Consider the following 26,681-nt stretch of genomic DNA (forward strand, 5'->3'; position numbering starts at 1 on the left):
TGTTACCCTCTCATTCAGAGTTACAGACCTGTTAGGGGTACATTTGGTTCCATTAGTAAAGTATTGATATTGCTGATGTATTAAAAACACTTCTCGATTATTTGATTCATTGAAAAAGGAATCAAACTCAATCAATATGTAACCCAGTACTTTCATGTTTGCTTTTGTGTATATAAATGTATATATCCTTTTACCCCTTGCTAGCTTCAACCCCTGTGGACTACGCTACCTGCAGACCGCTGCAGAGTAGTTCCTGGTGAAGTATCACACAACTACATAGAGGATCCCACAGATGTCCCTGGCCAGCACCTGCCCCGTAAGCAGTGGACAACCCTCAACCGCCTGATGACAGGCGTGGGGACGCTTCGGTGAAGCAATGCGACGGTGGGGCCTCTCGGACAGTGCCCACTGTGAATGTGGAGACCCCCTACAGACTGTGGAACACATCATGACCAGCTGCCCGAAACACCGCCCGCCACATGGCGACCAAGGCCGTATGAACCTGGATGACGAAACGCTGGATTGGCTTGCTGCAACGGAGCTGAGGATCTGATGACATACGCAAGAAGAAGAAGTATCACACACACATACACACTCAATCGCTCGCTCGCTCGCTCGCTCGCTCGATCGCTCGTTCGTTCGCTCGTTCGTTCGCTCGTTCAATCACTCACTCGGGCACTCACTCACACTCTCTCTCTTTGATTGTTCTATATTGTTTTGGGTAGCTGTTTGTTGCTGTCCTAGTAACACTTGTTGTGTGTGACTTTTTTCTTTCCCAACTCAACGGAAACAGGTGGCTGAAGTCCAAGCAGGTTACAGAGGTGCCTCGCCAGTCCAAGCGTGGCAAACCAGTGATGGACCAGGCTGCCTGCAGATCAGCGAACCGGTGGAAGAGGTCAGCCTGGACTAGACTAACGCAGAGGTCTTTGATTCCAGCTGAGTTGTCAAACAAGAAGGTGTCTGTCTTTGCTCATTTATTAATTTTGAGGAGTAAATGCCAGTGTTTACACAATAAACATTGATTTTGTTTTTCTTTTGTTGAAACAGTTTGCCCTTCTTGTCGGTGATTCACATCTCCGATCCATCGTGGATGGATACAGCAGTTGTCGTTTGCTGTTCATGAGCAACTGCAGCAGGCAAGAGCACAGGTTCGTCCGAGCATCTTAAATGAAAATGGTTAAAAGCTAAGATGACAGGGTTCCCATTTTCCGGCCTGCAAACGGTGCTCTCTGTTTTTATGCACAGGTCAGTCCTAGGACACCACCCCGCAAGTCTGTAGCAGCCACTCCAGCACCTGTTAGGAGTGTCTCTACACCAGTGGTTGTAACTCGTGAGTTGCAAGTACCGCTGATTGCCGAGGTAAGGAGTCACTGCTTTGTGACGAGACTCTGTTATCATATTAGTTTACTTGATCCTATAGTTTACTGAGACACTACACTGTCTCTCTGCATTCTATGAATGTTTTGACCTCGTTTGCTGTAAGTCACTCTGGATAAAGGGCTAATGCCTACATTGTACATTTGTAATTAGGGGGATCTTGACATGTTTAGAGAACCACTGATATACGTACAAGTGTTGGTTGGTTTGTTTGTTACCCTCTCATTCAGAGTTACAGACCTGTTAGGGGTACATTTGGTTCCATTAGTAAAGTATTGATATTGCTGATGTATTAAAAACACTTCTCGATTATTTGATTCATTGAAAAAGGAATCAAACTCAATCAATATGTAACCCAGTACTTTCATGTTTGCTTTTGTGTATATAAATGTATATATCCTTTTACCCCTTGCTAGCTTCAACCCCTGTGGACTACGCTACCTGCAGACCGCTGCAGAGTAGTTCCTGGTGAAGTATCACACAACTACATAGAGGATCCCACAGATGTCCCTGGCCAGCACCTGCCCCGTAAGCAGTGGACAACCCTCAACCGCCTGATGACAGGCGTGGGGACGCTTCGGTGAAGCAATGCGACGGTGGGGCCTCTCGGACAGTGCCCACTGTGAATGTGGAGACCCCCTACAGACTGTGGAACACATCATGACCAGCTGCCCGAAACACCGCCCGCCACATGGCGACCAAGGCCGTATGAACCTGGATGACGAAACGCTGGATTGGCTTGCTGCAACGGAGCTGAGGATCTGATGACATACGCAAGAAGAAGAAGTATCACACACACATACACACTCAATCGCTCGCTCGCTCGCTCGCTCGCTCGCTCGATCGCTCGTTCGTTCGCTCGTTCGTTCGCTCGTTCAATCACTCACTCGGGCACTCACTCACACTCTCTCTCTTTGATTGTTCTATATTGTTTTGGGTAGCTGTTTGTTGCTGTCCTAGTAACACTTGTTGTGTGTGACTTTTTTCTTTCCCAACTCAACGGAAACAGGTGGCTGAAGTCCAAGCAGGTTACAGAGGTGCCTCGCCAGTCCAAGCGTGGCAAACCAGTGATGGACCAGGCTGCCTGCAGATCAGCGAACCGGTGGAAGAGGTCAGCCTGGACTAGACTAACGCAGAGGTCTTTGATTCCAGCTGAGTTGTCAAACAAGAAGGTGTCTGTCTTTGCTCATTTATTAATTTTGAGGAGTAAATGCCAGTGTTTACACAATAAACATTGATTTTGTTTTTCTTTTGTTGAAACAGTTTGCCCTTCTTGTCGGTGATTCACATCTCCGATCCATCGTGGATGGATACAGCAGTTGTCGTTTGCTGTTCATGAGCAACTGCAGCAGGCAAGAGCACAGGTTCGTCCGAGCATCTTAAATGAAAATGGTTAAAAGCTAAGATGACAGGGTTCCCATTTTCCGGCCTGCAAACGGTGCTCTCTGTTTTTATGCACAGGTCAGTCCTAGGACACCACCCCGCAAGTCTGTAGCAGCCACTCCAGCACCTGTTAGGAGTGTCTCTACACCAGTGGTTGTAACTCGTGAGTTGCAAGTACCGCTGATTGCCGAGGTAAGGAGTCACTGCTTTGTGACGAGACTCTGTTATCATATTAGTTTACTTGATCCTATAGTTTACTGAGACACTACACTGTCTCTCTGCATTCTATGAATGTTTTGACCTCGTTTGCTGTAAGTCACTCTGGATAAAGGGCTAATGCCTACATTGTACATTTGTAATTAGGGGGATCTTGACATGTTTAGAGAACCACTGATATACGTACAAGTGTTGGTTGGTTTGTTTGTTACCCTCTCATTCAGAGTTACAGACCTGTTAGGGGTACATTTGGTTCCATTAGTAAAGTATTGATATTGCTGATGTATTAAAAACACTTCTCGATTATTTGATTCATTGAAAAAGGAATCAAACTCAATCAATATGTAACCCAGTACTTTCATGTTTGCTTTTGTGTATATAAATGTATATATCCTTTTACCCCTTGCTAGCTTCAACCCCTGTGGACTACGCTACCTGCAGACCGCTGCAGAGTAGTTCCTGGTGAAGTATCACACAACTACATAGAGGATCCCACAGATGTCCCTGGCCAGCACCTGCCCCGTAAGCAGTGGACAACCCTCAACCGCCTGATGACAGGCGTGGGGACGCTTCGGTGAAGCAATGCGACGGTGGGGCCTCTCGGACAGTGCCCACTGTGAATGTGGAGACCCCCTACAGACTGTGGAACACATCATGACCAGCTGCCCGAAACACCGCCCGCCACATGGCGACCAAGGCCGTATGAACCTGGATGACGAAACGCTGGATTGGCTTGCTGCAACGGAGCTGAGGATCTGATGACATACGCAAGAAGAAGAAGTATCACACACACATACACACTCAATCGCTCGCTCGCTCGCTCGCTCGATCGCTCGTTCGTTCGCTCGTTCGTTCGCTCGTTCAATCACTCACTCGGGCACTCACTCACACTCTCTCTCTTTGATTGTTCTATATTGTTTTGGGTAGCTGTTTGTTGCTGTCCTAGTAACACTTGTTGTGTGTGACTTTTTTCTTTCCCAACTCAACGGAAACAGGTGGCTGAAGTCCAAGCAGGTTACAGAGGTGCCTCGCCAGTCCAAGCGTGGCAAACCAGTGATGGACCAGGCTGCCTGCAGATCAGCGAACCGGTGGAAGAGGTCAGCCTGGACTAGACTAACGCAGAGGTCTTTGATTCCAGCTGAGTTGTCAAACAAGAAGGTGTCTGTCTTTGCTCATTTATTAATTTTGAGGAGTAAATGCCAGTGTTTACACAATAAACATTGATTTTGTTTTTCTTTTGTTGAAACAGTTTGCCCTTCTTGTCGGTGATTCACATCTCCGATCCATCGTGGATGGATACAGCAGTTGTCGTTTGCTGTTCATGAGCAACTGCAGCAGGCAAGAGCACAGGTTCGTCCGAGCATCTTAAATGAAAATGGTTAAAAGCTAAGATGACAGGGTTCCCATTTTCCGGCCTGCAAACGGTGCTCTCTGTTTTTATGCACAGGTCAGTCCTAGGACACCACCCCGCAAGTCTGTAGCAGCCACTCCAGCACCTGTTAGGAGTGTCTCTACACCAGTGGTTGTAACTCGTGAGTTGCAAGTACCGCTGATTGCCGAGGTAAGGAGTCACTGCTTTGTGACGAGACTCTGTTATCATATTAGTTTACTTGATCCTATAGTTTACTGAGACACTACACTGTCTCTCTGCATTCTATGAATGTTTTGACCTCGTTTGCTGTAAGTCACTCTGGATAAAGGGCTAATGCCTACATTGTACATTTGTAATTAGGGGGATCTTGACATGTTTAGAGAACCACTGATATACGTACAAGTGTTGGTTGGTTTGTTTGTTACCCTCTCATTCAGAGTTACAGACCTGTTAGGGGTACATTTGGTTCCATTAGTAAAGTATTGATATTGCTGATGTATTAAAAACACTTCTCGATTATTTGATTCATTGAAAAAGGAATCAAACTCAATCAATATGTAACCCAGTACTTTCATGTTTGCTTTTGTGTATATAAATGTATATATCCTTTTACCCCTTGCTAGCTTCAACCCCTGTGGACTACGCTACCTGCAGACCGCTGCAGAGTAGTTCCTGGTGAAGTATCACACAACTACATAGAGGATCCCACAGATGTCCCTGGCCAGCACCTGCCCCGTAAGCAGTGGACAACCCTCAACCGCCTGATGACAGGCGTGGGGACGCTTCGGTGAAGCAATGCGACGGTGGGGCTTCTCGGACAGTGCCCACTGTGAATGTGGAGACCCCCTACAGACTGTGGAACACATCATGACCAGCTGCCCGAAACACCGCCCGCCACATGGCGACCAAGGCCGTATGAACCTGGATGACGAAACGCTGGATTGGCTTGCTGCAACGGAGCTGAGGATCTGATGACATACGCAAGAAGAAGAAGTATCACACACACATACACACTCAATCGCTCGCTCGCTCGCTCGCTCGTTCGTTCGCTCGTTCGTTCGCTCGTTCAATCACTCACTCGGGCACTCACTCACACTCTCTCTCTTTGATTGTTCTATATTGTTTTGGGTAGCTGTTTGTTGCTGTCCTAGTAACACTTGTTGTGTGTGACTTTTTTCTTTCCCAACTCAACGGAAACAGGTGGCTGAAGTCCAAGCAGGTTACAGAGGTGCCTCGCCAGTCCAAGCGTGGCAAACCAGTGATGGACCAGGCTGCCTGCAGATCAGCGAACCGGTGGAAGAGGTCAGCCTGGACTAGACTAACGCAGAGGTCTTTGATTCCAGCTGAGTTGTCAAACAAGAAGGTGTCTGTCTTTGCTCATTTATTAATTTTGAGGAGTAAATGCCAGTGTTTACACAATAAACATTGATTTTGTTTTTCTTTTGTTGAAACAGTTTGCCCTTCTTGTCGGTGATTCACATCTCCGATCCATCGTGGATGGATACAGCAGTTGTCGTTTGCTGTTCATGAGCAACTGCAGCAGGCAAGAGCACAGGTTCGTCCGAGCATCTTAAATGAAAATGGTTTAAAGCTAAGATGACAGGGTTCCCATTTTCCGGCCTGCAAACGGTGCTCTCTGTTTTTATGCACAGGTTAGTCCTAGGACACCACCCCGCAAGTCTGTAGCAGCCACTCCAGCACCTGTTAGGAGTGTCTCTACACCAGTGGTTGTAACTCGTGAGTTGCAAGTACCGCTGATTGCCGAGGTAAGGAGTCACTGCTTTGTGACGAGACTCTGTTATCATATTAGTTTACTTGATCCTATAGTTTACTGAGACACTACACTGTCTCTCTGCATTCTATGAATGTTTTGACCTCGTTTGCTGTAAGTCACTCTGGATAAAGGGCTAATGCCTACATTGTACATTTGTAATTAGGGGGATCTTGACATGTTTAGAGAACCACTGATATACGTACAAGTGTTGGTTGGTTTGTTTGTTACCCTCTCATTCAGAGTTACAGACCTGTTAGGGGTACATTTGGTTCCATTAGTAAAGTATTGATATTGCTGATGTATTAAAAACACTTCTCGATTATTTGATTCATTGAAAAAGGAATCAAACTCAATCAATATGTAACCCAGTACTTTCATGTTTGCTTTTGTGTATATAAATGTATATATCCTTTTACCCCTTGCTAGCTTCAACCCCTGTGGACTACGCTACCTGCAGACCGCTGCAGAGTAGTTCCTGGTGAAGTATCACACAACTACATAGAGGATCCCACAGATGTCCCTGGCCAGCACCTGCCCCGTAAGCAGTGGACAACCCTCAACCGCCTGATGACAGGCGTGGGGACGCTTCGGTGAAGCAATGCGACGGTGGGGCCTCTCGGACAGTGCCCACTGTGAATGTGGAGACCCCCTACAGACTGTGGAACACATCATGACCAGCTGCCCGAAACACCGCCCGCCACATGGCGACCAAGGCCGTATGAACCTGGATGACGAAACGCTGGATTGGCTTGCTGCAACGGAGCTGAGGATCTGATGACATACGCAAGAAGAAGAAGTATCACACACACATACACACTCAATCGCTCGCTCGCTCGCTCGTTCGTTCGCTCGTTCGTTCGCTCGTTCAATCACTCACTCGGGCACTCACTCACACTCTCTCTCTTTGATTGTTCTATATTGTTTTGGGTAGCTGTTTGTTGCTGTCCTAGTAACACTTGTTGTGTGTGACTTTTTTCTTTCCCAACTCAACGGAAACAGGTGGCTGAAGTCCAAGCAGGTTACAGAGGTGCCTCGCCAGTCCAAGCGTGGCAAACCAGTGATGGACCAGGCTGCCTGCAGATCAGCGAACCGGTGGAAGAGGTCAGCCTGGACTAGACTAACGCAGAGGTCTTTGATTCCAGCTGAGTTGTCAAACAAGAAGGTGTCTGTCTTTGCTCATTTATTAATTTTGAGGAGTAAATGCCAGTGTTTACACAATAAACATTGATTTTGTTTTTCTTTTGTTGAAACAGTTTGCCCTTCTTGTCGGTGATTCACATCTCCGATCCATCGTGGATGGATACAGCAGTTGTCGTTTGCTGTTCATGAGCAACTGCAGCAGGCAAGAGCACAGGTTCGTCCGAGCATCTTAAATGAAAATGGTTAAAAGCTAAGATGACAGGGTTCCCATTTTCCGGCCTGCAAACGGTGCTCTCTGTTTTTATGCACAGGTCAGTCCTAGGACACCACCCCGCAAGTCTGTAGCAGCCACTCCAGCACCTGTTAGGAGTGTCTCTACACCAGTGGTTGTAACTCGTGAGTTGCAAGTACCGCTGATTGCCGAGGTAAGGAGTCACTGCTTTGTGACGAGACTCTGTTATCATATTAGTTTACTTGATCCTATAGTTTACTGAGACACTACACTGTCTCTCTGCATTCTATGAATGTTTTGACCTCGTTTGCTGTAAGTCACTCTGGATAAAGGGCTAATGCCTACATTGTACATTTGTAATTAGGGGGATCTTGACATGTTTAGAGAACCACTGATATACGTACAAGTGTTGGTTGGTTTGTTTGTTACCCTCTCATTCAGAGTTACAGACCTGTTAGGGGTACATTTGGTTCCATTAGTAAAGTATTGATATTGCTGATGTATTAAAAACACTTCTCGATTATTTGATTCATTGAAAAAGGAATCAAACTCAATCAATATGTAACCCAGTACTTTCATGTTTGCTTTTGTGTATATAAATGTATATATCCTTTTACCCCTTGCTAGCTTCAACCCCTGTGGACTACGCTACCTGCAGACCGCTGCAGAGTAGTTCCTGGTGAAGTATCACACAACTACATAGAGGATCCCACAGATGTCCCTGGCCAGCACCTGCCCCGTAAGCAGTGGACAACCCTCAACCGCCTGATGACAGGCGTGGGGACGCTTCGGTGAAGCAATGCGACGGTGGGGCCTCTCGGACAGTGCCCACTGTGAATGTGGAGACCCCCTACAGACTGTGGAACACATCATGACCAGCTGCCCGAAACACCGCCCGCCACATGGCGACCAAGGCCGTATGAACCTGGATGACGAAACGCTGGATTGGCTTGCTGCAACGGAGCTGAGGATCTGATGACATACGCAAGAAGAAGAAGTATCACACACACATACACACTCAATCGCTCGCTCGCTCGCTCGCTCGCTCGCTCGATCGCTCGTTCGTTCGCTCGTTCGTTCGCTCGTTCAATCACTCACTCGGGCACTCACTCACACTCTCTCTCTTTGATTGTTCTATATTGTTTTGGGTAGCTGTTTGTTGCTGTCCTAGTAACACTTGTTGTGTGTGACTTTTTTCTTTCCCAACTCAACGGAAACAGGTGGCTGAAGTCCAAGCAGGTTACAGAGGTGCCTCGCCAGTCCAAGCGTGGCAAACCAGTGATGGACCAGGCTGCCTGCAGATCAGCGAACCGGTGGAAGAGGTCAGCCTGGACTAGACTAACGCAGAGGTCTTTGATTCCAGCTGAGTTGTCAAACAAGAAGGTGTCTGTCTTTGCTCATTTATTAATTTTGAGGAGTAAATGCCAGTGTTTACACAATAAACATTGATTTTGTTTTTCTTTTGTTGAAACAGTTTGCCCTTCTTGTCGGTGATTCACATCTCCGATCCATCGTGGATGGATACAGCAGTTGTCGTTTGCTGTTCATGAGCAACTGCAGCAGGCAAGAGCACAGGTTCGTCCGAGCATCTTAAATGAAAATGGTTAAAAGCTAAGATGACAGGGTTCCCATTTTCCGGCCTGCAAACGGTGCTCTCTGTTTTTATGCACAGGTCAGTCCTAGGACACCACCCCGCAAGTCTGTAGCAGCCACTCCAGCACCTGTTAGGAGTGTCTCTACACCAGTGGTTGTAACTCGTGAGTTGCAAGTACCGCTGATTGCCGAGGTAAGGAGTCACTGCTTTGTGACGAGACTCTGTTATCATATTAGTTTACTTGATCCTATAGTTTACTGAGACACTACACTGTCTCTCTGCATTCTATGAATGTTTTGACCTCGTTTGCTGTAAGTCACTCTGGATAAAGGGCTAATGCCTACATTGTACATTTGTAATTAGGGGGATCTTGACATGTTTAGAGAACCACTGATATACGTACAAGTGTTGGTTGGTTTGTTTGTTACCCTCTCATTCAGAGTTACAGACCTGTTAGGGGTACATTTGGTTCCATTAGTAAAGTATTGATATTGCTGATGTATTAAAAACACTTCTCGATTATTTGATTCATTGAAAAAGGAATCAAACTCAATCAATATGTAACCCAGTACTTTCATGTTTGCTTTTGTGTATATAAATGTATATATCCTTTTACCCCTTGCTAGCTTCAACCCCTGTGGACTACGCTACCTGCAGACCGCTGCAGAGTAGTTCCTGGTGAAGTATCACACAACTACATAGAGGATCCCACAGATGTCCCTGGCCAGCACCTGCCCCGTAAGCAGTGGACAACCCTCAACCGCCTGATGACAGGCGTGGGGACGCTTCGGTGAAGCAATGCGACGGTGGGGCCTCTCGGACAGTGCCCACTGTGAATGTGGAGACCCCCTACAGACTGTGGAACACATCATGACCAGCTGCCCGAAACACCGCCCGCCACATGGCGACCAAGGCCGTATGAACCTGGATGACGAAACGCTGGATTGGCTTGCTGCAACGGAGCTGAGGATCTGATGACATACGCAAGAAGAAGAAGTATCACACACACATACACACTCAATCGCTCGCTCGCTCGCTCGCTCGCTCGATCGCTCGTTCGTTCGCTCGTTCGTTCGCTCGTTCAATCACTCACTCGGGCACTCACTCACACTCTCTCTCTTTGATTGTTCTATATTGTTTTGGGTAGCTGTTTGTTGCTGTCCTAGTAACACTTGTTGTGTGTGACTTTTTTCTTTCCCAACTCAACGGAAACAGGTGGCTGAAGTCCAAGCAGGTTACAGAGGTGCCTTGCCAGTCCAAGCGTGGCAAACCAGTGATGGACCAGGCTGCCTGCAGATCAGCGAACCGGTGGAAGAGGTCAGCCTGGACTAGACTAACGCAGAGGTCTTTGATTCCAGCTGAGTTGTCAAACAAGAAGGTGTCTGTCTTTGCTCATTTATTAATTTTGAGGAGTAAATGCCAGTGTTTACACAATAAACATTGATTTTGTTTTTCTTTTGTTGAAACAGTTTGCCCTTCTTGTCGGTGATTCACATCTCCGATCCATCGTGGATGGATACAGCAGTTGTCGTTTGCTGTTCATGAGCAACTGCAGCAGGCAAGAGCACAGGTTCGTCCGAGCATCTTAAATGAAAATGGTTAAAAGCTAAGATGACAGGGTTCCCATTTTCCGGCCTGCAAACGGTGCTCTCTGTTTTTATGCACAGGTCAGTCCTAGGACACCACCCCGCAAGTCTGTAGCAGCCACTCCAGCACCTGTTAGGAGTGTCTCTACACCAGTGGCTGTAACTCGTGAGTTGCAAGTACCGCTGATTGCCGAGGTAAGGAGTCACTGCTTTGTGACGAGACTCTGTTATCATATTAGTTTACTTGATCCTATAGTTTACTGAGACACTACACTGTCTCTCTGCATTCTATGAATGTTTTGACCTCGTTTGCTGTAAGTCACTCTGGATAAAGGGCTAATGCCTACATTGTACATTTGTAATTAGGGGGATCTTGACATGTTTAGAGAACCACTGATATACGTACAAGTGTTGGTTGGTTTGTTTGTTACCCTCTCATTCAGAGTTACAGACCTGTTAGGGGTACATTTGGTTCCATTAGTAAAGTATTGATATTGCTGATGTATTAAAAACACTTCTCGATTATTTGATTCATTGAAAAAGGAATCAAACTCAATCAATATGTAACCCAGTACTTTCATGTTTGCTTTTGTGTATATAAATGTATATATCCTTTTACCCCTTGCTAGCTTCAACCCCTGTGGACTACGCTACCTGCAGACCGCTGCAGAGTAGTTCCTGGTGAAGTATCACACAACTACATAGAGGATCCCACAGATGTCCCTGGCCAGCACCTGCCCCGTAAGCAGTGGACAACCCTCAACCGCCTGATGACAGGCGTGGGGACGCTTCGGTGAAGCAATGCGACGGTGGGGCCTCTCGGACAGTGCCCACTGTGAATGTGGAGACCCCCTACAGACTGTGGAACACATCATGACCAGCTGCCCGAAACACCGCCCGCCACATGGCGACCAAGGCCGTATGAACCTGGATGACGAAACGCTGGATTGGCTTGCTGCAACGGAGCTGAGGATCTGATGACATACGCAAGAAGAAGAAGTATCACACACACATACACACTCAATCGCTCGCTCGCTCGCTCGCTCGCTCGATCGCTCGTTCGTTCGCTCGTTCGTTCGCTCGTTCAATCACTCACTCGGGCACTCACTCACACTCTCTCTCTTTGATTGTTCTATATTGTTTTGGGTAGCTGTTTGTTGCTGTCCTAGTAACACTTGTTGTGTGTGACTTTTTTCTTTCCCAACTCAACGGAAACAGGTGGCTGAAGTCCAAGCAGGTTACAGAGGTGCCTTGCCAGTCCAAGCGTGGCAAACCAGTGATGGACCAGGCTGCCTGCAGATCAGCGAACCGGTGGAAGAGGTCAGCCTGGACTAGACTAACGCAGAGGTCTTTGATTCCAGCTGAGTTGTCAAACAAGAAGGTGTCTGTCTTTGCTCATTTATTAATTTTGAGGAGTAAATGCCAGTGTTTACACAATAAACATTGATTTTGTTTTTCTTTTGTTGAAACAGTTTGCCCTTCTTGTCGGTGATTCACATCTCCGATCCATCGTGGATGGATACAGCAGTTGTCGTTTGCTGTTCATGAGCAACTGCAGCAGGCAAGAGCACAGGTTCGTCCGAGCATCTTAAATGAAAATGGTTAAAAGCTAAGATGACAGGGTTCCCATTTTCCGGCCTGCAAACGGTGCTCTCTGTTTTTATGCACAGGTCAGTCCTAGGACACCACCCCGCAAGTCTGTAGCAGCCACTCCAGCACCTGTTAGGAGTGTCTCTACACCAGTGGCTGTAACTCGTGAGTTGCAAGTACCGCTGATTGCCGAGGTAAGGAGTCACTGCTTTGTGACGAGACTCTGTTATCATATTAGTTTACTTGATCCTATAGTTTACTGAGACACTACACTGTCTCTCTGCATTCTATGAATGTTTTGACCTCGTTTGCTGTAAGTCACTCTGGATAAAGGGCTAATGCCTACATTGTACATTTGTAATTAGGGGGATCTTGACATGTTTAGAGAACCACTGATATACGTACAAGTGTTGGTTGGTTTGTTTGTTACCCTCTCATTCAGAGTTACAGACCTGTTAGGGGTACATTTGGTTCCATTAGTAAAGTATTGATATTGCTGATGTATTAAAAACACTTCTCGATTATTTGATTCATTGAAAAAGGAATCAAACTCAATCAATATGTAACCCAGTACTTTCATGTTTGCTTTTGTGTATATAAATGTATATATCCTTTTACCCCTTGCTAGCTTCAACCCCTGTGGACTACGCTACCTGCAGACCGCTGCAGAGTAGTTCCTGGTGAAGTATCACACAACTACATAGAGGATCCCACAGATGTCCCTGGCCAGCACCTGCCCCGTAAGCAGTGGACAACCCTCAACCGCCTGATGACAGGCGTGGGGACGCTTCGGTGAAGCAATGCGACGGTGGGGCCTCTCGGACAGTGCCCACTGTGAATGTGGAGACCCCCTACAGACTGTGGAACACATCATGACCAGCTGCCCGAAACACCGCCCGCCACATGGCGACCAAGGCCGTATGAACCTGGATGACGAAACGCTGGATTGGCTTGCTGCAACGGAGCTGAGGATCTGATGACATACGCAAGAAGAAGAAGTATCACACACACATACACACTCAATCGCTCGCTCGCTCGCTCGCTCGCTCGCTCGATCGCTCGTTCGTTCGCTCGTTCGTTCGCTCGTTCAATCACTCACTCGGGCACTCACTCACACTCTCTCTCTTTGATTGTTCTATATTGTTTTGGGTAGCTGTTTGTTGCTGTCCTAGTAACACTTGTTGTGTGTGACTTTTTTCTTTCCCAACTCAACGGAAACAGGTGGCTGAAGTCCAAGCAGGTTACAGAGGTGCCTCGCCAGTCCAAGCGTGGCAAACCAGTGATGGACCAGGCTGCCTGCAGATCAGCGAACCGGTGGAAGAGGTCAGCCTGGACTAGACTAACGCAGAGGTCTTTGATTCCAGCTGAGTTGTCAAACAAGAAGGTGTCTGTCTTTGCTCATTTATTAATTTTGAGGAGTAAATGCCAGTGTTTACACAATAAACATTGATTTTGTTTTTCTTTTGTTGAAACAGTTTGCCCTTCTTGTCGGTGATTCACATCTCCGATCCATCGTGGATGGATACAGCAGTTGTCGTTTGCTGTTCATGAGCAACTGCAGCAGGCAAGAGCACAGGTTCGTCCGAGCATCTTAAATGAAAATGGTTAAAAGCTAAGATGACAGGGTTCCCATTTTCCGGCCTGCAAACGGTGCTCTCTGTTTTTATGCACAGGTCAGTCCTAGGACACCACCCCGCAAGTCTGTAGCAGCCACTCCAGCACCTGTTAGGAGTGTCTCTACACCAGTGGTTGTAACTCGTGAGTTGCAAGTACCGCTGATTGCCGAGGTAAGGAGTCACTGCTTTGTGACGAGACTCTGTTATCATATTAGTTTACTTGATCCTATAGTTTACTGAGACACTACACTGTCTCTCTGCATTCTATGAATGTTTTGACCTCGTTTGCTGTAAGTCACTCTGGATAAAGGGCTAATGCCTACATTGTACATTTGTAATTAGGGGGATCTTGACATGTTTAGAGAACCACTGATATACGTACAAGTGTTGGTTGGTTTGTTTGTTACCCTCTCATTCAGAGTTACAGACCTGTTAGGGGTACATTTGGTTCCATTAGTAAAGTATTGATATTGCTGATGTATTAAAAACACTTCTCGATTATTTGATTCATTGAAAAAGGAATCAAACTCAATCAATATGTAACCCAGTACTTTCATGTTTGCTTTTGTGTATATAAATGTATATATCCTTTTACCCCTTGCTAGCTTCAACCCCTGTGGACTACGCTACCTGCAGACCGCTGCAGAGTAGTTCCTGGTGAAGTATCACACAACTACATAGAGGATCCCACAGATGTCCCTGGCCAGCACCTGCCCCGTAAGCAGTGGACAACCCTCAACCGCCTGATGACAGGCGTGGGGACGCTTCGGTGAAGCAATGCGACGGTGGGGCCTCTCGGACAGTGCCCACTGTGAATGTGGAGACCCCCTACAGACTGTGGAACACATCATGACCAGCTGCCCGAAACACCGCCCGCCACATGGCGACCAAGGCCGTATGAACCTGGATGACGAAACGCTGGATTGGCTTGCTGCAACGGAGCTGAGGATCTGATGACATACGCAAGAAGAAGAAGTATCACACACACATACACACTCAATCGCTCGCTCGCTCGCTCGCTCGCTCGCTCGCTCGCTCGCTCGCTCGCTCGCTCGATCGCTCGTTCGTTCGCTCGTTCGTTCGCTCGTTCAATCACTCACTCGGGCACTCACTCACACTCTCTCTCTTTGATTGTTCTATATTGTTTTGGGTAGCTGTTTGTTGCTGTCCTAGTAACACTTGTTGTGTGTGACTTTTTTCTTTCCCAACTCAACGGAAACAGGTGGCTGAAGTCCAAGCAGGTTACAGAGGTGCCTCGCCAGTCCAAGCGTGGCAAACCAGTGATGGACCAGGCTGCCTGCAGATCAGCGAACCGGTGGAAGAGGTCAGCCTGGACTAGACTAACGCAGAGGTCTTTGATTCCAGCTGAGTTGTCAAACAAGAAGGTGTCTGTCTTTGCTCATTTATTAATTTTGAGGAGTAAATGCCAGTGTTTACACAATAAACATTGATTTTGTTTTTCTTTTGTTGAAACAGTTTGCCCTTCTTGTCGGTGATTCACATCTCCGATCCATCGTGGATGGATACAGCAGTTGTCGTTTGCTGTTCATGAGCAACTGCAGCAGGCAAGAGCACAGGTTCGTCCGAGCATCTTAAATGAAAATGGTTAAAAGCTAAGATGACAGGGTTCCCATTTTCCGGCCTGCAAACGGTGCTCTCTGTTTTTATGCACAGGTCAGTCCTAGGACACCACCCCGCAAGTCTGTAGCAGCCACTCCAGCACCTGTTAGGAGTGTCTCTACACCAGTGGTTGTAACTCGTGAGTTGCAAGTACCGCTGATTGCCGAGGTAAGGAGTCACTGCTTTGTGACGAGACTCTGTTATCATATTAGTTTACTTGATCCTATAGTTTACTGAGACACTACACTGTCTCTCTGCATTCTATGAATGTTTTGACCTCGTTTGCTGTAAGTCACTCTGGATAAAGGGCTAATGCCTACATTGTACATTTGTAATTAGGGGGATCTTGACATGTTTAGAGAACCACTGATATACGTACAAGTGTTGGTTGGTTTGTTTGTTACCCTCTCATTCAGAGTTACAGACCTGTTAGGGGTACATTTGGTTCCATTAGTAAAGTATTGATATTGCTGATGTATTAAAAACACTTCTCGATTATTTGATTCATTGAAAAAGGAATCAAACTCAATCAATATGTGACCCAGTACTTTCATGTTTGCTTTTGTGTATATAAATGTATATATCCTTTTACCCCTTGCTAGCTTCAACCCCTGTGGACTACGCTACCTGCAGACCGCTGCAGAGTAGTTCCTGGTGAAGTATCACACAACTACATAGAGGATCCCACAGATGTCCCTGGCCAGCACCTGCCCCGTAAGCAGTGGACAACCCTCAACCGCCTGATGACAGGCGTGGGGACGCTTCGGTGAAGCAATGCGACGGTGGGGCCTCTCGGACAGTGCCCACTGTGAATGTGGAGACCCCCTACAGACTGTGGAACACATCATGACCAGCTGCCCGAAACACCGCCCGCCACATGGCGACCAAGGCCGTATGAACCTGGATGACGAAACGCTGGATTGGCTTGCTGCAACGGAGCTGAGGATCTGATGACATACGCAAGAAGAAGAAGTATCACACACACATACACACTCAATCGCTCGCTCGCTCGCTCGCTCGCTCGCTCGCTCGCTCGATCGCTCGTTCGTTCGCTCGTTCGTTCGCTCGTTCAATCACTCACTCGGGCACTCACTCACACTCTCTCTCTTTGATTGTTCTATATTGTTTTGGGTAGCTGTTTGTTGCTGTCCTAGTAACACTTGTTGTGTGTGACTTTTTTCTTTCCCAACTCAACGGAAACAGGTGGCTGAAGTCCAAGCAGGTTACAGAGGTGCCTCGCCAGTCCAAGCGTGGCAAACCAGTGATGGACCAGGCTGCCTGCAGATCAGCGAACCGGTGGAAGAGGTCAGCCTGGACTAGACTAACGCAGAGGTCTTTGATTCCAGCTGAGTTGTCAAACAAGAAGGTGTCTGTCTTTGCTCATTTATTAATTTTGAGGAGTAAATGCCAGTGTTTACACAATAAACATTGATTTTGTTTTTCTTTTGTTGAAACAGTTTGCCCTTCTTGTCGGTGATTCACATCTCCGATCCATCGTGGATGGATACAGCAGTTGTCGTTTGCTGTTCATGAGCAACTGCAGCAGGCAAGAGCACAGGTTCGTCCGAGCATCTTAAATGAAAATGGTTAAAAGCTAAGATGACAGGGTTCCCATTTTCCGGCCTGCAAACGGTGCTCTCTGTTTTTATGCACAGGTCAGTCCTAGGACACCACCCCGCAAGTCTGTAGCAGCCACTCCAGCACCTGTTAGGAGTGTCTCTACACCAGTGGTTGTAACTCGTGAGTTGCAAGTACCGCTGATTGCCGAGGTAAGGAGTCACTGCTTTGTGACGAGACTCTGTTATCATATTAGTTTACTTGATCCTATAGTTTACTGAGACACTACACTGTCTCTCTGCATTCTATGAATGTTTTGACCTCGTTTGCTGTAAGTCACTCTGGATAAAGGGCTAATGCCTACATTGTACATTTGTAATTAGGGGGATCTTGACATGTTTAGAGAACCACTGATATACGTACAAGTGTTGGTTGGTTTGTTTGTTACCCTCTCATTCAGAGTTACAGACCTGTTAGGGGTACATTTGGTTCCATTAGTAAAGTATTGATATTGCTGATGTATTAAAAACACTTCTCGATTATTTGATTCATTGAAAAAGGAATCAAACTCAATCAATATGTAACCCAGTACTTTCATGTTTGCTTTTGTGTATATAAATGTATATATCCTTTTACCCCTTGCTAGCTTCAACCCCTGTGGACTACGCTACCTGCAGACCGCTGCAGAGTAGTTCCTGGTGAAGTATCACACAACTACATAGAGGATCCCACAGATGTCCCTGGCCAGCACCTGCCCCGTAAGCAGTGGACAACCCTCAACCGCCTGATGACAGGCGTGGGGACGCTTCGGTGAAGCAATGCGACGGTGGGGCCTCTCGGACAGTGCCCACTGTGAATGTGGAGACCCCCTACAGACTGTGGAACACATCATGACCAGCTGCCCGAAACACCGCCCGCCACATGGCGACCAAGGCCGTATGAACCTGGATGACGAAACGCTGGATTGGCTTGCTGCAACGGAGCTGAGGATCTGATGACATACGCAAGAAGAAGAAGTATCACACACACATACACACTCAATCGCTCGCTCGCTCGCTCGCTCGCTCGATCGCTCGTTCGTTCGCTCGTTCGTTCGCTCGTTCAATCACTCACTCGGGCACTCACTCACACTCTCTCTCTTTGATTGTTCTATATTGTTTTGGGTAGCTGTTTGTTGCTGTCCTAGTAACACTTGTTGTGTGTGACTTTTTTCTTTCCCAACTCAACGGAAACAGGTGGCTGAAGTCCAAGCAGGTTACAGAGGTGCCTCGCCAGTCCAAGCGTGGCAAACCAGTGATGGACCAGGCTGCCTGCAGATCAGCGAACCGGTGGAAGAGGTCAGCCTGGACTAGACTAACGCAGAGGTCTTTGATTCCAGCTGAGTTGTCAAACAAGAAGGTGTCTGTCTTTGCTCATTTATTAATTTTGAGGAGTAAATGCCAGTGTTTACACAATAAACATTGATTTTGTTTTTCTTTTGTTGAAACAGTTTGCCCTTCTTGTCGGTGATTCACATCTCCGATCCATCGTGGATGGATACAGCAGTTGTCGTTTGCTGTTCATGAGCAACTGCAGCAGGCAAGAGCACAGGTTCGTCCGAGCATCTTAAATGAAAATGGTTAAAAGCTAAGATGACAGGGTTCCCATTTTCCGGCCTGCAAACGGTGCTCTCTGTTTTTATGCACAGGTCAGTCCTAGGACACCACCCCGCAAGTCTGTAGCAGCCACTCCAGCACCTGTTAGGAGTGTCTCTACACCAGTGGTTGTAACTCGTGAGTTGCAAGTACCGCTGATTGCCGAGGTAAGGAGTCACTGCTTTGTGACGAGACTCTGTTATCATATTAGTTTACTTGATCCTATAGTTTACTGAGACACTACACTGTCTCTCTGCATTCTATGAATGTTTTGACCTCGTTTGCTGTAAGTCACTCTGGATAAAGGGCTAATGCCTACATTGTACATTTGTAATTAGGGGGATCTTGACATGTTTAGAGAACCACTGATATACGTACAAGTGTTGGTTGGTTTGTTTGTTACCCTCTCATTCAGAGTTACAGACCTGTTAGGGGTACATTTGGTTCCATTAGTAAAGTATTGATATTGCTGATGTATTAAAAACACTTCTCGATTATTTGATTCATTGAAAAAGGAATCAAACTCAATCAATATGTAACCCAGTACTTTCATGTTTGCTTTTGTGTATATAAATGTATATATCCTTTTACCCCTTGCTAGCTTCAACCCCTGTGGACTACGCTACCTGCAGACCGCTGCAGAGTAGTTCCTGGTGAAGTATCACACAACTACATAGAGGATCCCACAGATGTCCCTGGCCAGCACCTGCCCCGTAAGCAGTGGACAACCCTCAACCGCCTGATGACAGGCGTGGGGACGCTTCGGTGAAGCAATGCGACGGTGGGGCCTCTCGGACAGTGCCCACTGTGAATGTGGAGACCCCCTACAGACTGTGGAACACATCATGACCAGCTGCCCGAAACACCGCCCGCCACATGGCGACCAAGGCCGTATGAACCTGGATGACGAAACGCTGGATTGGCTTGCTGCAACGGAGCTGAGGATCTGATGACATACGCAAGAAGAAGAAGTATCACACACACATACACACTCAATCGCTCGCTCGCTCGCTCGCTCGCTCGATCGCTCGTTCGTTCGCTCGTTCGTTCGCTCGTTCAATCACTCACTCGGGCACTCACTCACACTCTCTCTCTTTGATTGTTCTATATTGTTTTGGGTAGCTGTTTGTTGCTGTCCTAGTAACACTTGTTGTGTGTGACTTTTTTCTTTCCCAACTCAACGGAAACAGGTGGCTGAAGTCCAAGCAGGTTACAGAGGTGCCTCGCCAGTCCAAGCGTGGCAAACCAGTGATGGACCAGGCTGCCTGCAGATCAGCGAACCGGTGGAAGAGGTCAGCCTGGACTAGACTAACGCAGAGGTCTTTGATTCCAGCTGAGTTGTCAAACAAGAAGGTGTCTGTCTTTGCTCATTTATTAATTTTGAGGAGTAAATGCCAGTGTTTACACAATAAACATTGATTTTGTTTTTCTTTTGTTGAAACAGTTTGCCCTTCTTGTCGGTGATTCACATCTCCGATCCATCGTGGATGGATACAGCAGTTGTCGTTTGCTGTTCATGAGCAACTGCAGCAGACAAGAGCACAGGTTCGTCCGAGCATCTTAAATGAAAATGGTTAAAAGCTAAGATGACAGGGTTCCCATTTTCCGGCCTGCAAACGGTGCTCTCTGTTTTTATGCACAGGTCAGTCCTAGGACACCACCCCGCAAGTCTGTAGCAGCCACTCCAGCACCTGTTAGGAGTGTCTCTACACCAGTGGTTGTAACTCGTGAGTTGCAAGTACCGCTGATTGCCGAGGTAAGGAGTCACTGCTTTGTGACGAGACTCTGTTATCATATTAGTTTACTTGATCCTATAGTTTACTGAGACACTACACTGTCTCTCTGCATTCTATGAATGTTTTGACCTCGTTTGCTGTAAGTCACTCTGGATAAAGGGCTAATGCCTACATTGTACATTTGTAATTAGGGGGATCTTGACATGTTTAGAGAACCACTGATATACGTACAAGTGTTGGTTGGTTTGTTTGTTACCCTCTCATTCAGAGTTACAGACCTGTTAGGGGTACATTTGGTTCCATTAGTAAAGTATTGATATTGCTGATGTATTAAAAACACTTCTCGATTATTTGATTCATTGAAAAAGGAATCAAACTCAATCAATATGTAACCCAGTACTTTCATGTTTGCTTTTGTGTATATAAATGTATATATCCTTTTACCCCTTGCTAGCTTCAACCCCTGTGGACTACGCTACCTGCAGACCGCTGCAGAGTAGTTCCTGGTGAAGTATCACACAACTACATAGAGGATCCCACAGATGTCCCTGGCCAGCACCTGCCCCGTAAGCAGTGGACAACCCTCAACCGCCTGATGACAGGCGTGGGGACACTTCGGTGAAGCAATGCGACGGTGGGGCCTCTCGGACAGTGCCCACTGTGAATGTGGAGACCCCCTACAGACTGTGGAACACATCATGACCAGCTGCCCGAAACACCGCCCGCCACATGGCGACCAAGGCCGTATGAACCTGGATGACGAAACGCTGGATTGGCTTGCTGCAACGGAGCTGAGGATCTGATGACATACGCAAGAAGAAGAAGTATCACACACACATACACACTCAATCGCTCGCTCGCTCGCTCGATCGCTCGTTCGTTCGCTCGTTCGTTCGCTCGTTCAATCACTCACTCGGGCACTCACTCACACTCTCTCTCTTTGATTGTTCTATATTGTTTTGGGTAGCTGTTTGTTGCTGTCCTAGTAACACTTGTTGTGTGTGACTTTTTTCTTTCCCAACTCAACGGAAACAGGTGGCTGAAGTCCAAGCAGGTTACAGAGGTGCCTCGCCAGTCCAAGCGTGGCAAACCAGTGATGGACCAGGCTGCCTGCAGATCAGCGAACCGGTGGAAGAGGTCAGCCTGGACTAGACTAACGCAGAGGTCTTTGATTCCAGCTGAGTTGTCAAACAAGAAGGTGTCTGTCTTTGCTCATTTATTAATTTTGAGGAGTAAATGCCAGTGTTTACACAATAAACATTGATTTTGTTTTTCTTTTGTTGAAACAGTTTGCCCTTCTTGTCGGTGATTCACATCTCCGATCCATCGTGGATGGATACAGCAGTTGTCGTTTGCTGTTCATGAGCAACTGCAGCAGGCAAGAGCACAGGTTCGTCCGAGCATCTTAAATGAAAATGGTTAAAAGCTAAGATGACAGGGTTCCCATTTTCCGGCCTGCAAACGGTGCTCTCTGTTTTTATGCACAGGTCAGTCCTAGGACACCACCCCGCAAGTCTGTAGCAGCCACTCCAGCACCTGTTAGGAGTGTCTCTACACCAGTGGTTGTAACTCGTGAGTTGCAAGTACCGCTGATTGCCGAGGTAAGGAGTCACTGCTTTGTGACGAGACTCTGTTATCATATTAGTTTACTTGATCCTATAGTTTACTGAGACACTACACTGTCTCTCTGCATTCTATGAATGTTTTGACCTCGTTTGCTGTAAGTCACTCTGGATAAAGGGCTAATGCCTACATTGTACATTTGTAATTAGGGGGATCTTGACATGTTTAGAGAACCACTGATATACGTACAAGTGTTGGTTGGTTTGTTTGTTACCCTCTCATTCAGAGTTACAGACCTGTTAGGGGTACATTTGGTTCCATTAGTAAAGTATTGATATTGCTGATGTATTAAAAACACTTCTCGATTATTTGATTCATTGAAAAAGGAATCAAACTCAATCAATATGTGACCCAGTACTTTCATGTTTGCTTTTGTGTATATAAATGTATATATCCTTTTACCCCTTGCTAGCTTCAACCCCTGTGGACTACGCTACCTGCAGACCGCTGCAGAGTAGTTCCTGGTGAAGTATCACACAACTACATAGAGGATCCCACAGATGTCCCTGGCCAGCACCTGCCCCGTAAGCAGTGGACAACCCTCAACCGCCTGATGACAGGCGTGGGGACGCTTCGGTGAAGCAATGCGACGGTGGGGCCTCTCGGACAGTGCCCACTGTGAATGTGGAGACCCCCTACAGACTGTGGAACACATCATGACCAGCTGCCCGAAACACCGCCCGCCACATGGCGACCAAGGCCGTATGAACCTGGATGACGAAACGCTGGATTGGCTTGCTGCAACGGAGCTGAGGATCTGATGACATACGCAAGAAGAAGAAGTATCACACACACATACACACTCAATCGCTCGCTCGCTCGCTCGCTCGCTCGCTCGCTCGCTCGATCGCTCGTTCGTTCGCTCGTTCGTTCGCTCGTTCAATCACTCACTCGGGCACTCACTCACACTCTCTCTCTTTGATTGTTCTATATTGTTTTGGGTAGCTGTTTGTTGCTGTCCTAGTAACACTTGTTGTGTGTGACTTTTTTCTTTCCCAACTCAACGGAAACAGGTGGCTGAAGTCCAAGCAGGTTACAGAGGTGCCTCGCCAGTCCAAGCGTGGCAAACCAGTGATGGACCAGGCTGCCTGCAGATCAGCGAACCGGTGGAAGAGGTCAGCCTGGACTAGACTAACGCAGAGGTCTTTGATTCCAGCTGAGTTGTCAAACAAGAAGGTGTCTGTCTTTGCTCATTTATTAATTTTGAGGAGTAAATGCCAGTGTTTACACAATAAACATTGATTTTGTTTTTCTTTTGTTGAAACAGTTTGCCCTTCTTGTCGGTGATTCACATCTCCGATCCATCGTGGATGGATACAGCAGTTGTCGTTTGCTGTTCATGAGCAACTGCAGCAGGCAAGAGCACAGGTTCGTCCGAGCATCTTAAATGAAAATGGTTAAAAGCTAAGATGACAGGGTTCCCATTTTCCGGCCTGCAAACGGTGCTCTCTGTTTTTATGCACAGGTCAGTCCTAGGACACCACCCCGCAAGTCTGTAGCAGCCACTCCAGCACCTGTTAGGAGTGTCTCTACACCAGTGGTTGTAACTCGTGAGTTGCAAGTACCGCTGATTGCCGAGGTAAGGAGTCACTGCTTTGTGACGAGACTCTGTTATCATATTAGTTTACTTGATCCTATAGTTTACTGAGACACTACACTGTCTCTCTGCATTCTATGAATGTTTTGACCTCGTTTGCTGTAAGTCACTCTGGATAAAGGGCTAATGCCTACATTGTACATTTGTAATTAGGGGGATCTTGACATGTTTAGAGAACCACTGATATACGTACAAGTGTTGGTTGGTTTGTTTGTTACCCTCTCATTCAGAGTTACAGACCTGTTAGGGGTACATTTGGTTCCATTAGTAAAGTATTGATATTGCTGATGTATTAAAAACACTTCTCGATTATTTGATTCATTGAAAAAGGAATCAAACTCAATCAATATGTAACCCAGTACTTTCATGTTTGCTTTTGTGTATATAAATGTATATATCCTTTTACCCCTTGCTAGCTTCAACCCCTGTGGACTACGCTACCTGCAGACCGCTGCAGAGTAGTTCCTGGTGAAGTATCACACAACTACATAGAGGATCCCACAGATGTCCCTGGCCAGCACCTGCCCCGTAAGCAGTGGACAACCCTCAACCGCCTGATGACAGGCGTGGGGACGCTTCGGTGAAGCAATGCGACGGTGGGGCCTCTCGGACAGTGCCCACTGTGAATGTGGAGACCCCCTACAGACTGTGGAACACATCATGACCAGCTGCCCGAAACACCGCCCGCCACATGGCGACCAAGGCCGTATGAACCTGGATGACGAAACGCTGGATTGGCTTGCTGCAACGGAGCTGAGGATCTGATGACATACGCAAGAAGAAGAAGTATCACACACACATACACACTCAATCGCTCGCTCGCTCGCTCGCTCGCTCGATCGCTCGTTCGTTCGCTCGTTCGTTCGCTCGTTCAATCACTCACTCGGGCACTCACTCACACTCTCTCTCTTTGATTGTTCTATATTGTTTTGGGTAGCTGTTTGTTGCTGTCCTAGTAACACTTGTTGTGTGTGACTTTTTTCTTTCCCAACTCAACGGAAACAGGTGGCTGAAGTCCAAGCAGGTTACAGAGGTGCCTCGCCAGTCCAAGCGTGGCAAACCAGTGATGGACCAGGCTGCCTGCAGATCAGCGAACCGGTGGAAGAGGTCAGCCTGGACTAGACTAACGCAGAGGTCTTTGATTCCAGCTGAGTTGTCAAACAAGAAGGTGTCTGTCTTTGCTCATTTATTAATTTTGAGGAGTAAATGCCAGTGTTTACACAATAAACATTGATTTTGTTTTTCTTTTGTTGAAACAGTTTGCCCTTCTTGTCGGTGATTCACATCTCCGATCCATCGTGGATGGATACAGCAGTTGTCGTTTGCTGTTCATGAGCAACTGCAGCAGACAAGAGCACAGGTTCGTCCGAGCATCTTAAATGAAAATGGTTAAAAGCTAAGATGACAGGGTTCCCATTTTCCGGCCTGCAAACGGTGCTCTCTGTTTTTATGCACAGGTCAGTCCTAGGACACCACCCCGCAAGTCTGTAGCAGCCACTCCAGCACCTGTTAGGAGTGTCTCTACACCAGTGGTTGTAACTCGTGAGTTGCAAGTACCGCTGATTGCCGAGGTAAGGAGTCACTGCTTTGTGACGAGACTCTGTTATCATATTAGTTTACTTGATCCTATAGTTTACTGAGACACTACACTGTCTCTCTGCATTCTATGAATGTTTTGACCTCGTTTGCTGTAAGTCACTCTGGATAAAGGGCTAATGCCTACATTGTACATTTGTAATTAGGGGGATCTTGACATGTTTAGAGAACCACTGATATACGTACAAGTGTTGGTTGGTTTGTTTGTTACCCTCTCATTCAGAGTTACAGACCTGTTAGGGGTACATTTGGTTCCATTAGTAAAGTATTGATATTGCTGATGTATTAAAAACACTTCTCGATTATTTGATTCATTGAAAAAGGAATCAAACTCAATCAATATGTAACCCAGTACTTTCATGTTTGCTTTTGTGTATATAAATGTATATATCCTTTTACCCCTTGCTAGCTTCAACCCCTGTGGACTACGCTACCTGCAGACCGCTGCAGAGTAGTTCCTGGTGAAGTATCACACAACTACATAGAGGATCCCACAGATGTCCCTGGCCAGCACCTGCCCCGTAAGCAGTGGACAACCCTCAACCGCCTGATGACAGGCGTGGGGACGCTTCGGTGAAGCAATGCGACGGTGGGGCCTCTCGGACAGTGCCCACTGTGAATGTGGAGACCCCCTACAGACTGTGGAACACATCATGACCAGCTGCCCGAAACACCGCCCGCCACATGGCGACCAAGGCCGTATGAACCTGGATGACGAAACGCTGGATTGGCTTGCTGCAACGGAGCTGAGGATCTGATGACATACGCAAGAAGAAGAAGTATCACACACACATACACACTCAATCGCTCGCTCGCTCGCTCGATCGCTCGTTCGTTCGCTCGTTCGTTCGCTCGTTCAATCACTCACTCGGGCACTCACTCACACTCTCTCTCTTTGATTGTTCTATATTGTTTTGGGTAGCTGTTTGTTGCTGTCCTAGTAACACTTGTTGTGTGTGACTTTTTTCTTTCCCAACTCAACGGAAACAGGTGGCTGAAGTCCAAGCAGGTTACAGAGGTGCCTCGCCAGTCCAAGCGTGGCAAACCAGTGATGGACCAGGCTGCCTGCAGATCAGCGAACCGGTGGAAGAGGTCAGCCTGGACTAGACTAACGCAGAGGTCTTTGATTCCAGCTGAGTTGTCAAACAAGAAGGTGTCTGTCTTTGCTCATTTATTAATTTTGAGGAGTAAATGCCAGTGTTTACACAATAAACATTGATTTTGTTTTTCTTTTGTTGAAACAGTTTGCCCTTCTTGTCGGTGATTCACATCTCCGATCCATCGTGGATGGATACAGCAGTTGTCGTTTGCTGTTCATGAGCAACTGCAGCAGGCAAGAGCACAGGTTCGTCCGAGCATCTTAAATGAAAATGGTTAAAAGCTAAGATGATAGGGTTCCCACTTTCCGGCCTGCAAACGGTGCTCTCTGTTTTTATGC

The sequence above is a fragment of the Gymnoscopelus microlampas genome (genome assembly GCF_963454915.1).
Source record: "Gymnoscopelus microlampas genome assembly, chromosome: 20".
Classification (NCBI taxonomy): Eukaryota; Metazoa; Chordata; class Actinopteri; order Myctophiformes; family Myctophidae; genus Gymnoscopelus; species Gymnoscopelus microlampas.